Below are 14,450 nucleotides of genomic sequence, written 5' to 3'. Positions count from 1 at the left end.
TTATGCAAGTTTATTCCTACTTATGTGAAGTTTCTGAGTTTTGTGGTCATGAGTGGAGGAGGATATGTAAGGTTTATTGCTGATTTTAATATCAGTCAGTATAGGATCGGCTCTGTGCATTGTTCATGCAGGTGCTCCCATGTTTCAGGTTACCATAAAGGTAGATAAGGTAAGATCCAACAGTGATTTCTTTGATATGACTCTGCCTTCACTTCATGTATTGGCATTTCTATTAGATGTCCTGCCATAAAACTATTTGGATTAATAGTGAAATTCAGATCTTATGAAATACTGGGAAAATGGCTTTGTATAATGCCGATATATTATTCCTAGGATTTGCAAAGGCATTTTCTGAAGCAGCAAGGCCTCCAAAAGCTTAGTAACTAAAGAGAGGCCTGCAAAAGGATGGAGCCTGACTCCCATCAGAATGGGAACAAGCATCTCTCTGCCTGTAGTTGTTTCCTTTATAGGTGTGTTTAGTGGAGGGGAGTCCTGGGTTCTGTTTCCTAACCCTGTTTTCAACTCTTGAGGCCTGTTTTTCTCTCTTCATGGGTTTGTGAATCACTAATGCTGAAAACAACAAGCTCAGCACTTTTTCTGCATTTTGTTGTGTTTGGCAGCTGTCCTGGACCTTCATTTGGTTTCTCCCAGTGCAAGAAATAGTGTTCTAGGCCATCTAAAAGAAAACCAGAGGAACTGAAAACAGTCAGGACAAGGAGTTGTCATCTTCTGTTCTTTCAGTAACTGAGTCAGAAAAGTTTGATAGTTCTGTGCATGTTAAACTGTAATCCAGCCCTTGGTGTATATTAAACACATTAATTTATTTCCGAACCCTGGTCTTCAAAGACCATTGTGGCCTGCAAACTGGTGGGGTCCCAAAACTAGTGTGGCAGAGCCAGAAGGCAGAGCTGCACAGTGCTGCTCTGTTTTGCAACCCTAGCAGTAAAGTTTGGGAGTGCACAGCAAAGGTACAGTCATAGAGAGAGTAGCCTTTTATTACTAGCCAGCCTTTGTTTCTCCCCATTTTCAAATTGCTGACTGAGTCTCTCCAAAAAACAGAACTTTTGCTCTCTTGCATAAGTTAAATAAAGTTTTCCCTGACAACCTTTGTTCTATGTTTTGAAATTGCCATGAGCTCCTTTTCTCTGTCTGCTTTTTGGCTTCTTTACAGGCTTTTTTCCATGTATTCCACACACATTCCTCTTTGTATGCATGCCTCTTGTGTATGTCTTCTCATCAGTCTGTCCCCATCCAGCACACTCTCCTGCTGTCCGTCTTCATCAGTGTCTAAAACATACTTGCAAAATCAGGATTCTTCTAGAAGAATGTAAGTCCAGCCTGAAGGAAATCTTACTGGTATCAAGACAGTAAGAAAGGAGATAGTTGTTCCTTGTTACTTGTCAAAAACGAACATACTGACTGGTAAATGCTTAAGGTTAGAAGCCATTTTTTAGTCTGAATTCAAAATTAATTGCATTATAACTAAGCTGTGGTTTGATTCCGTGAGTGCCTTTCCTTAAAGTAGTCCCACTGCACGGCACCAAGCAGTGTGTACTGCAGGAGTCTCGTCTGGTGCTGCCTTAGGCTATGGCAAATAAATCATGTTACAAACCAGGTCATGGTCTTCTCCAGCAGGTTGCCAGCTGTGATGGAGTAGTGCATAGACAGTAGCATTGGTTTCAGAAACCTGTTCACTAGAGGCTTCTCTGAGAATGCCACTCTTTCCCCAATTCATTTGACAGTCTTCAGAGATTAAATATCACTAATAGTCCATAGTGAACTGTATGCTAGAAATGGATGTGTATGTGACAGACACTTTATCCATTGCGGAACACAGCAAAGTTTCCATTTATTTTGAGAATTTATCAGTTTGAATTTCTTGAAGGCATGCTCTGTAGTCAGAGGAAGAACTTGCGACTGCGAAGATCAGGTTACTGTTTCTGCTTTGTCCTGGTTTTTAAAAAGATGAAGGAAAATGATGCTTTGTACATAAAGTTTTCAAACAAAGTTTGGGGCCAGTAGCAATATTTTTTTTCCAACTTAAACAAAAAATGATTGAAGATGCTTTCGTGTGCTCCATAAAACATTCTGCTTATTTTTGTGCAGAATAAATGGATATGAATTTAAAAATGTTAAGGAAACATATTTGTTTGGATTACATTCAAAAACATTTTTAACAATCTTTTGTTTAACCCTGAAGAATTTACACATCCTTCTGACACCACTCTCTTGCAGTAATACCACGTTGCAAATAGCAGAGTAGGTCAGGGCTATCTAGAGGTTGCAGTGGTATGGCTTTTGTCTCTGTAGACAGATGAAGCTGAAAGCCACCATCACACTGAGTGACCTGCTGCGTGTTGGAAGGCCTCTGGACTGAATTTGTCACCTGATGACACGAGCAACTCTTGACATTTTTACAGAAGAAATGGACTGTTATGAAGAATCAGAAAAGCATTTTCAGAATTGGTAGTATACCTTTACAAAGCAGCTTGGTCAAAATTCATGCCTGCAGATGAAACAGGGTTTTCTGTAGATGAATCAGACAAGCCTCTTTTGAAGGGAAATAGCAAACATAAGTTTCAGTTTTACAAATTCTACAAGCTCAGGTGTCTTTCTGATGGAGAATTCCCTTTAGTTAACTTCATAGGTATGGAAGTAAACGCAATCCACTCAGTGGCTGGAAAAATGTTTTATCTGTACGAGTCATAAAAGAAGACGTAAAATAACTCATGAGGTGCCAAGAAGAAAGATCACCATTTACAGGGGTGTTGCAAAACCTAGAGAAGGAGGAAGAAGTTGCTTTGGAGTCAACTTAGCTTTCAACTGGTTGGAGCAAAGAGGAGCCGCTGGGTTCAAAGGCACTACTTACTGAGGTTAGAGGAGGAAAGCGGTGGTAGCAGTACTGGTGTGGACAGGGCAGGGGCAAGATGGAAATGAGCATTTGGTAAGAGCTTGGCATTAGAAAGAGGAAGAAAGGCACACGCTTCAGATGTGGTGCGGTTTTTTATAATGGAGAGAGAGTGTGAAAAATAACCCTCAATTACGAGTTTGAGTACTGGAGATGAAAATGATGACATGCAAAGGACATGCAAACATTCAGCTAGTGTTTGAAGACATTTGAAGACCTACGTACTCTGTAAAAAACTGATTCACATTTTTTAAACCTTTTTAAATTTCTTACAAACTTGTGGAGAAAGGGCTTGGGGAAAAAAATACTCTTCCTAGGTCTGCAAGCTTTACCTGCAGGAGTATATGGGTTTAGTTTGGAACAGTACATTGAGAGATCAGAATGAAATTTGAGTTTAAAACTGATTTCCATGATTTTTCTAATTTAGCTTCTGCCTAGAGGTAGTGACACACGCTTTTTGGTCTTAGTACACTCTAGGCTGCAGAGTGCTGCTTTTTTCTGTAGACAACCAGGGTGGTCTGCCACCTGCTAAGGTGTTTCAGATCTCACAAGTTCTTTAGGCAATTTGTTCTCCCTCTGTGATTCAAACTCTTCCAATAAATAGTCCCTTTGTAATTGGCTCTTCTAAGCTCAGTTCCTGGGATTGTCAAAAGTGGAGCTGCTTGCAGCCAGTCGCTTTCTTCTTTTGGCTGCAAAGACCTTGAAATTTATTTTTTCCTATGGTATTGAATTTCAGTGTTTTATCTTTCAGTGTTTTCAATTTTCAATGTTTTATTTTTCCCCTAAAAGGGAGTTATGAATGCGAACTACAGAAAAATTTGCTTTCTGGATTTTGGCCAGAAAGAATGCTTTTCCAACTGAATTTAGACATACATATAGGTACCTTGCTAAATTGGGGCCAAGATTTGTAGCCTCTTTTGTGGAGTTCAGTGAATAATAAGTGGAAATCATGCACGCAGATTTTTTTTCTAATTCTGAGAATAATATTTTCAAGCAAATTTTTAGTAATTAACAAGAAAGATTGCACTTGAAGAAGCATCCCTTTTGTGTAAAAAGAATCAAAACACACTATTCATTCCCCTCACTACAAGAAGGACATCGAGGTGCTCGAAAGAGTCCAGAGAAGGGCAACGAAGCTGGTGAGGGGTCTGGAGAACAAGTCTTACAAGGAACGGCTGAGGGAGCTGGGATTGTTCAGCCTGGAGAAGAGGAGGCTCGGGGCAACCTTATCACTCTTTATAAGTACCTTAAAGGAGGCTGTAGTGAGGTGGGGGTTTTCTATTCTCCCCCGTGCCTGGTGACAGGACGAGGGGGAATGGGCTAAAGTTGCGCCAGGGGAGTTTTAGGTTGGATGTTAGGAAGAACTTCTTTACTGAGAGGGTTGTGAGGCATTGGAATGGGCTGCCCAGGGAAGTGGTGGAGTCACCATCCCTGGAAGTCTTCAAAAGACGTTTAGATGTAGAGCTTAGGGAAATGGTTTAGTGGGGACTGTTAGCGTTAGGTCAGAGGTTGGACTCGATGATCTTGAGGTCTCTTCCAACCTAGACAATTCTGTGATTCCTACGAGGTGGCCTGCTTACGTTTGAAAGAAATAAAATACAAGGCTTCAAAATGAATTCAAAAGGAATTTCCATGAACCAGTGTTCATGAATGATCCTATTTCTTCATAATAGTGCAATACTGAAGAAAGGTTTATTTTATATTTGTAAGTCCATGTTTTTGTTCGAATGTGTACAAATACATACCAAAATTCTCTTGAAAACGTTCAGTCGACTGAAAACTGCCCCAATGATTTTTAGAAAGTGTGGATGATTATAATGGAAATATATACTTTGTTGTGAAAACACATTGTCTACTAAACTGTTGGAAACAGGCTATCAAAATTTATATTGATAGCAAGTCATTCTATATAAATTGCCCTTTCTACTGATGATAGTTCAGTAGTTGTGGAGAAGCAGCAAGGATGACTTGCTTCCCTGCAGAGCTGTGTAATTACAAGGTCTCTGAATATCCGTGTTAACAGGTTGAGATGTACTGTGTGTGTTACGGGGCTCTACCTCGTGATTCCATTGTACTGTCTATAATTTATAGTAAATCAATGGGACAGAAGGAGAATTCATTTATCTCCGTGAAAATAAAAGCATTACTCTAGCTTAGAATTTCATATTCAAATGTATTCAGTGACTGGCTCCGGTAAGTTTTGAATATTAATAGATGGTGACCGATATCTTTAACTTAGGGAAGCAACAGATTGTGTGAAAACATGGGCTCTCAGTATAGCCAAACTGACGATGACAACACTAAATGAATTCTCATCCTAATTTTTTTGTGTGTGGGTACCAACAATAGTCAAGTTGTATCTGAACTAGTTGAATGTTATTAATGGCATCTTACATTTCCTCAGTAAGTAGACTTTTGCATTTTGTGGTTTTCACTTCTTCAGTGTGGATCTCTATTACTTATTTTCACCGAGAATTTTGAATTTAAAATTTGCATCCATAGACATACTTGTTTTTACTCAAACCTTCAAAGATTTGTATCTCCACATATGATTTGCATAGAGTTAGGTCTTCTAGTTCTTCTCTGATGGGAGTTAGGAACATTTTTATACTCTGTGAATGTCTGTAGAAGCAAAACAGTACTGTAAAAAGATTGATAGGCCTGAATTCAAACTGCATCAGAACCTAAAGCATCACAATTTGAGGCTTTTGCACTCCCTGCTTTCAGGCTGAGGCAGGATTAAACCCAGCGTATGTAACTCAGTCATGTAACATTGAGAAGTCCTCCGATGTCCCAGTTTGGATGTAGCCTTATTGATCTTCATTTAGAAAGCATTCTTGGGAAACACCTTGTGACTATGTTATAGCAGAATTTTAGAGATTTTCAGACTTCTATTTGTAATGAGAGCAATAAGGTAATTCAGGCACCTCAGTAGTGCAGTACAGCTTGAGGCTGTTTGCTTTTCCTTGTGTTAGTATTCTTGTCCTGTTGGGGCAAGTGGTCATCCCGAAAGGCAGAGACCACATAACCTGTGAGAGCAGCTAAATATAGAGAAACTGGTACATGTAATGTAGGATAAGTCATTAAGTTTAAAACTTTAGCTGTGCTTCTCAGATCAGCCTGAAGTGCTAGTTTTAGTTAAGGCCTATCGTCCTGCCAGCAACACAGAAGAATGAGGATTCCTCTGAGTTGTAATTCTTTCTACCGCTCCTTCACTCCTGGGGATATGGTAATGCTGGAAATAGATCTTCATGCTTCAGATCTGGGGCTCCCCAGGGATTTACACTGATATTGCCTCTCACAAAGCAACATTGTAGGTGTAAATTTAAGTTATCAGGCGTTTCTTCCACTTTGGCTACACACTGATGAAAGCAAGGCAACAACCTCCAGCTTTTCAGCATCTGGTTTAGTGACGTCTCTTCTGAGAAGGCTCCTTGCTCTCGTGTTTAAGAAACTACATGGAGAAATATCAACAAAGAAGAGTTAATAATAGTAAGTACTAAAATAGGCTTTGAATAAAAAGATCTTTATGTTCATATTTCAGGTCCTTAGCTGACCCTTCTGTTCCTCCAGATCAGGAAAAATCTTCCAAGAACACATTTATTCCAAAATTGTTGCCCTCATTTCAGCATACTTCCTTGAGTACACCTCCTCTGACAGAGAGGAAGGTAATTCCTTAGTAACTCTATATAAAGTTCATAAGAATTGAGGAGTACAATGAAACATACTTCAAATGTCCTTGCAAACCCACATATTACATAGTTTCACATCTCAGTTTCAGAGTAGAAAGAACTGTTAACATGTTACACAAAGATATAGCAGCCAACTTTGTTTTCTTCTTCAAGATTCTTCCAATAATACTACAGACAACATGTATTTTCCACTTTTTATAATTATGAGTTCTTTGAAGAGTTAACTTTTGTGTGGCACTTCAAGTAGAATAGTCTTGTGTGTGGACTAAATCTAGTTTGTGGAACTGCAGCCAGAAGAAATTTAGAGGCAGCAACATGAAGAGCATCACCTCAGTTTTTCTGAAATAAATATTTTTAATATTATAGATAAATATTTTTCAGAGAGTAAATAGGATATATTTTTCAGATAGTAAATATTTTACTGATAATTAAATATTTTTCCTATCCTCAACCTGAAATTTCGATTGTCCAAATGAGGAGAGATGAGAACATCCAGATGTGATGAATGTCATGGATAGACATCAGCCAGACAAGAAGAGAAATGGAAGGAAAATGTAAAATGTCCTAATTTTTTGAGGAGGAACTGGAGAAGAACAAAGACTTGCACTTCAGTCTGAGATATTAATTTTGCTGTGAAATACAAAAGTGTTGAATATCAACATTGTTTTCAACAATTCTCTTGCTAACTTAAAATAGTATCTGAATTATGTTAACTTGTGGGGTGCTTTTGTGCAGTGATTAGATAACGTGAGCTTTAAAGGAGGTGTGTTTGTATGTCATAGTTATGTGGAGAAAAATAGTCTTCCAAACTGAATATCAACAACTCCATCAGGTCTGTGCACGTAATTAACAGGAAATGCCTTTCCCAATAAAAATTCTTTCAGCTCTTACATGAGCAGTTTAGCTGAAAGAACTGGAATGATTTTTCACATGAAAACTCTTGCGGTTAAGAAGCACCTTTCTTTAGCAGTTCTTTACAGATGACTTTGTGTGTATATGTAGTGAACATAGTAATGCATTTTTGTGAGCTAGGTCATGTAGCCCTGAGATAGTCAGGCAGGTGTGTAGAACCAGGGGAATGAGAAGGGGAAAAAAAATCGATTGAAGTGTCTGAATCTGTTAAAGAATCGATTTCCCTCATTAACTGCAGAGCCATACTAAATTTGCCTTTTAAGGTGTATCATTAAGGCATGAAGCTGTCCCTTGGACTGGCCAACCAATTACCCTGGCCTAAATTCAGTGGGAGAACACCCAAACATAGGATTTAGTCCAACAAATTTATGTACATAGCATGCACCTGAATTTTAGACACTCAGACGGTTCTCCTAAGTGTCCTTATGTTATTAATTATCAGTGTAGAGGACAAAAATTGCAAAATCGCAAAAAGTTGGCACCTAAGATCTCCCTTGGAAGGGTTCCCATTTCAATTGTTTAGGAAGCAAGCACAGATGGAGGTAGGCATCATGAGGTATCTCTAATTTGAATGGCTCCCCTTCAGGCAGGGGATCGTTTCTCCTTCCATGTTTGCACAGCACTGAGCTCAGTTGAATCTTTTTGCTGTTACTTGGAGCACTACTGTAGAGTAAATATTCGATCTTAATATCTGTGATAAGCAGTTAGCAGTCTTCTCTCCCAGTATATCTGCTTATTGGAACAATGATACAAGTTTGTTAGCATTTTTGGCAGGAAACATAGAAGTGTTGGAAGTTATGCCACTTATTAAAAATAGGATACTAGACGTTTCTCCAAAATAGTCTTGAGAATTTTAAAACCAAGTTCTGGAAGACAGCTTCTTCTTTCTCCAGTTTCGTTGCATGGTCTGCCTTTATGTTTCATGTTGTTATCGAAACAACAAGTTTCTTGGCTGAAAGATTAGTTATTCCGGTTAGCAAATGTTTCATTATAGTTAACAATAGTGAGGTTTATTTCAACAAGAGGTATAATGGAGATAACACTGCCAAGAGAAGTTCAGTGATTACTTCCACATTATAAACCTGAAACACTGAAGTTTCATGGGTACATTTTTTTTAATAACAAATTTGACTTGTAACAGAAAAATGAACAGAAAAATCAGTTTTCAGAAAGTGTGAATTTACTAAAAGGCACCTTTATGCCTTGTTATCGCTCTGCAAGCATATTTGCTTCTAGCAGCTCTAAGATGCATTTGAACTTGATAATCCAAAAAAAAATGGGTATTTGAAGTCCATGAAAACAAGGAAACTTTTTGGTGCTCTTAAAACAATGCGAGTATTAAGGGATCTATACCGAAACAACAGTCGTGGAGAATTTTTTTTTTCTCCAACATTTCTCAAGAACACTCTCTCTTAATGTCTTGTCTGATTAATATCAGATTTGGAGCCTCTTCATGATTTATTTTCATAGAAACAGATGTTATCGTTTGTGGTGGAATGAAGACATATTCTGGGCATTATGTAACCTGCTTTGGCATTAACTTATGCTACATGTTTTTCCTTCATTCTGCCACAACATTGTAATTGTACCCAAATGGTGCTCTACGTGTTTCCATAGATACTTAGCATGTTCAGGCTTTGTGTAATGTATGCCTCGGTCTTGTAGGTAGCCCTTGTTTTTTAAACCCCGGGCTCTGCAATACCTGTAGTTTTCAAATTGTAGTTAGTGCTGGTTGTAACAGCAGGGTTTTTCTGTGTATTTCAGTGTTGTCCACCAACTCTGCTTTTGAAGACTGGGATGCTGCAGTGCTTGGCTCCTGCCAGTTGTCCTCAAGTTTTTTAGCTAGTTTGTTCCTAGCCAGGAGACTTGTCACGGCACTTGTAGCCAACTGACTTGAATAGGTTTGAAGTCACTGAGGACAGAGATGTACCAGATGCTTTCTTTAGTTCTCCCCCACTCTCTTTTCTGCCTCCAAAGATGGAAGGGGAGGACTTGGCTGGCATCAAGAACAGCTCCAAAGTATGCCTTGTACACGGCTCTTTGACCTGCCTTTTGTGGAGAGATCTCCCACACAATTAATTTATTGCTGTGTTTCTTTTAAAGCCTACTGGTTCAATGGCCAGCTTCAGCTGGCAGGGAAGGCAAAGGAGCCAGATTTCTTTTGAAGTGCAGACAATAGTTACTTCAAAAGCAGGTCAGCGGATGGGCTTGGGCCAGGAAACAACATTTCATTTGGATGCTTTGAAAGGCTTAAAAACTTGTAAGCTGCAGTCTCAACCTGTGTAGGGAGAAGCAGTACACTGGGTGTACACAGACGGAACACCCCAAAGAATAAAGAAGCAAATCCTCTGTCTTCTCCTAAATGTCTTTGACAAGCCCTGCTGAAGTTCATAGAGGAGCTTATGTTGGGACTAAGATGGGGCAGAGCTACAGATTCCCAAACCACTCACTTGAAGCAAACCTACATCGGCCATTCCCACTCATTAACTGTAATTTTTGTCAGTGGGGAAGGGTAGGAAGCAAGAAACAATTCCCTTTTAGTTCCATCTTCTTGATTTAAGGTGTAAAATTTCTAGGGTAGAGGAGGCCTTGTACCAAAAGAACGGATTGTGTCTGCATGGCTTTCACATTTCATAACAAGTCTTGCTTGTGATATTTTCATCAGACTTTGTTTGAAAAGGGATTGAGAGAGAGAAAGAGACCTGGGAAGATTCCTGCTAAATTTTATGCATGCAGAGCTTTGTTATCTACATTTAAGTATGCTCAATTTGAATAATGTCTTATCACACTGAAACAGTTAAAACTTGTTCAGAAAAGGGAAACAGTTATTTCGTAATCTTCAAGCAGAGACAATTTACAGTCTTCAGCCTTTTGTAGGTATAAACTGATATTTATGTGGCCAGAACCATAAAATTAGTGGCATGATCTTTATCAGCATGTACTAAGAACAAGAAAAGAAGAGGGAAGGGTATTGGTTAACAGGAAAACAAAACTAATTTTTGAGTTTCTGTTTTTATTTATTTATTTGAATATAAATTTTAGAGACAAAAAAATAGTATTTTTGGTTTGGTTTTGGTTTTGCTACTGACCAATGCCATTCTCAGATTTGACACAAATTCTGCTTCAAAGCATAGTGTGGGCCGAGTATATGCAGTAGGTAGACTAATGCAAGTTTTTAGATAGCAGCTAGAATTATTTTCACTATCTTTACACACGTAAAAGGAAGTTGCAAACTTCCCTGTGTGTTTGAAAGTGAGTGTGCTGGAGTAATTGCACGCTGTTGCAAAGAGCATTAACCTCTGGAGGAGTTTGCCTCCTGCCAGCACCAGGTTTGCTGTTGGCAAACAGTTGATGTCCACACGGCTGAGCCAGCTGACCTGTTAGCCATCCATCTTCAGTTTTCAGTCCATGCCTACCTGCAAAGACGTGCTTAGAAAAGTGAAAGCCCTGGCAAGTTCTATTTTAGGTTGTGGCAGAGAGGAGAAGGAAGGTTTATGTGACTAAGAGCGTACAACCACAACTTACAGGTCTGTTCTTTGCCTGCAGACGTGTTGATCAAGATTAGGTGGTTTTAAAGAGGCCGGACATCTCTGGTATGTGAGCCCCACACAGCACCTGACCTAGCTGTCTGAAATTGGGCAGAGCTGTCTGAAATTAATAGTTCATCATCAGCTTGTTACAGGCACTATAACATACCTGCAGGCTTGTTACACGTGGGGGCAGGTGGTGGCACTTGAGCTGTGGCTACTGGCTTCTGGCCTGGACACGCACAGCAGGCCTTCCTGTGGGGTACGAGGGGCTGGCCTCACGAATTCGGGTGCTGTCTTCCAGCCCTCTTCTGCTAGAACCCCTTGAGCACTTCCACATCACATACCAGGAGACGACATTCACAAAGCCAAAAGCTTTTGTGGAAGAGTTCCTTGCAGGCAGTGCCTGAAGTGCTGGGACTCTGGAGGACAGGCACTGACCACACCATAGCTAAAGACTCAGGACTAAGCCAGAGGAAATGGCAGGGTCCTGAAGAAATAGGCCCAGGTGTCTGTGCTTTAAACACTAATTTATCAGCTGTCTAACTATAAATGGAAAGACAGCAAAGTTTGCTGGTTTAGGACATTAAAGACCAGAGAGACAGGAGGGCCTTTCAGAAGCAGCTACCAGGTAAATGGACAGACAGGACTTTGCCAGGAAAAATCGTGCTCACTGCTGGATGAGTAACAAGTACCCACATTACTGCGTTTCGCTGATGTCCTGCAGTAAGAGTGCGTAGTGTCTGTTCTGATTTCTCTTCTGGGCTTGGTCTCCATGACATAAGTGCCTGCAGGCACAAGGAGCGGGTCTTGGTGATCTCCATTACAGCCCTGTGCTATAAACTGCTGATGTCCTCTAAGCCTGGCCATGGCTGTGAAGAGCTCAGCTAAAGCATCTGCCTAGCTGTTATATTTGCTTTGAAGGAGAGAACTATAGCAAACCATTTGAAAACAATACTGAACACGTAAAAATGCACATATGCCTCCACATGGAGAGTGTGTTTAGTTCAGGTTTTTTATCACAACAGGCTGATGCTAAGTAAATCATTAGAGACACAGAAAGGGTCCCTTCGGAATAATGTCTGGAGGATACACTGAGGCAAAACTGCTCAAATCTCTGAACTTCAAATAAAATTTAAATCAAGCATTCCTGTGTGCCACACCTTACAAACACAAAGAAGGGCATAAATTTTAAAGGCAGGCTTTCTCTTAAAAGACGCGTGGCATTTCTAACTCTATATCATATAACTTCTGGAACTTACCAGTACAATATAACAGCAAGAATAAACATTTAGCAGGTAGTGTAAGGCTTGAATGATAAAGTCCTGTCTCTGCTAGAGTCAATGGGAAAATGGTAACTGTATTAACAGGGTCACTTGGTGTGTTTGTACTGCTTAGAGGTATGAAAGCTGTTCTTAAGCGTGCTGGAGCATCTGCTCAGAAGAACAGGACAAGCACACTAAAGGAGTGCTCCAAAAGGCCTGAAGTCTGTCTCGTGCACCTAGTATCAAACCTCCAGGTCTGAAGGCTGTACTAAATACTTGCAGTGACAATTCATGTGTTGCAGTGGGACAATTATGGTTAGGGACTGGGTTAAAGCAGCCGTGGCTGAGGAGGATTAGAAAGTCATTTTCTTTGTGGGCTGGCAGTTCATCCACTGCAGGCCCCTGTTAGCTGAGAGCTGCATCAAGTTCAGTAATGGGACAAATTATTCTAGTGCTGCTGGTGAAGGGGGCTCTACCCCACAGTCCCAGTGCATGTGCAGGAGGTCTTATATTCATTTATTGATGCCACACAGGTGGGAGATGAAGAAATGCCAAAATAGCCATGCTTTTCAAGCAAGTTAAATAAAAAATGCAGTCCTTATAGCATAGTATGGGACTCCTTGCTATTTGTAGCCTGATCATACGTCTGCACTGCAACTCTGTACGTGCATCTGAACATCACCCAGTCACACAGTTAAATTGAAAAGGATCAAGGCCGTGAGTGAAGTGATTTGGAGTTGCAGGATGCAGAGCTGACAAGCTCTTCAGATCTGTGACGTGATGACTTGCACTGTGTTACAGCGTGCTGGGTTTCAAAGCAATTCGTACTCCTTAGCAGGAAAAATTAAATGTTGCCTTCACCCTGAGTGTGAAGGGAGTGGGTGATATCTGCAGCATACCTGCCCTTGTGAGACTATCATGTTTTACACTTTGCTCTTATTAATCATTTTCAGGCTTTATCAAAATAGAAAGCAGAGCCATTGTTTACATTCCTCTCTGTAAAGTGGATGTTAGGAAAAGGCAGTGAAATTCTGGGAGATAAAGCTTAATATGACTCATACTTCATTGTGCTATCTTTCATGTTATCATTCAGGGTTTAGGCTAAAGAAGTGAATAAAAGCAAACTAAGTTTCTAATTCCTGTAACCCCGATGAAAGCATGACAAGGATGGCAAGGATGACTAGGTTGGGCATAGCATCACTAACAGTAACTCCAAAGCGATATCATTAGCAGGAGTTCCATATTTCCTCCTGTTCACAAGTCAATTCACATTACTACTGCAAGTAATGTATTTTTAAATGATATATTTTAAAGAACGTAAAACAACAGCCCCCATCATAATCCCCTGGCTCCAGTGTCAGCGGGAGAGGGCCAGCACTGACAGCAGTGCCACTGCCTGCACCGTGCAAGGCGGTGTGCTCTGACAGCTTGGGAAAGTGTCAGAACAGCAGCTTCCTGTTTTCAGGAGGTATTGTACTACGTTAACATCAGGGCTGTTTTGAGATGCATTTCTTTCAAAAACGCAGCAGAAGAAAGCAATTTACACAAATGCCAAGAAAGCACGCGAGCCTGGCTGTTACAGAAATAAAAACCTGAGTTTTAACTCGAATTAACCAAGCAATCAGCTGTGTCCTTTTCCTCTTGCTCTCAAGAAAAAGTTACAAAATGAAAAAAAGCAAACTAGTATGACCTATAAAAGTAGACAGGTTTAGTGACTGTGTCTAAATGCACATCGCATGGATCAGTGTTTCAGGTGGGTAAGTTTTTGAAAGGACAAAGAAATTACAACCCAAATAAAAGTTTCAGAGAAGCTAAGCCGAAATTGGCTATGTAACAGATGGCACTATGGCTAATATGAAGATACTGCACAAATATTTAAAAGGAAGAGTCCTTTAAAAGGACAGTGTCCTTTCCCTGTACAGCAGGTAGGACTGTGTTTTTTTCCATGACGTGTCCTTGTAATTCTAGATGTAGTGACAAATATTGGAATTTTCTTTCATTAACAGACTTTAGTCTCTTTGATCCAAATATCAGATGGTACTTGGGGCTTTAAAGAGCATCTGGTTTTCTTAGAAGACTTGGGAATCCTGATCTGGGGCTGAATTGGTGACAAGACACCTCCTGGCAGCCTTCACAAACTTTTGCT

General features: G+C 40.1%; 1 protein-coding gene across 1 annotated transcript in view; it reads left to right on the top strand.

The window, feature by feature from the left end:
* ATP10A (ATPase phospholipid transporting 10A (putative)) overlaps positions 1-14,450 on the top strand; it is a 111,476-nt gene that overhangs the window by 28,166 nt on the left and 68,860 nt on the right. The gene's annotated exons all lie outside the window — the stretch shown is intronic.

The sequence above is a fragment of the Aythya ferina genome (genome assembly GCF_964211825.1).
Source record: "Aythya ferina genome assembly, chromosome: 1".
Taxonomy (NCBI): domain Eukaryota; kingdom Metazoa; phylum Chordata; class Aves; order Anseriformes; family Anatidae; genus Aythya; species Aythya ferina.
This window is presented reverse-complemented; position numbering and strand designations above follow the sequence as displayed.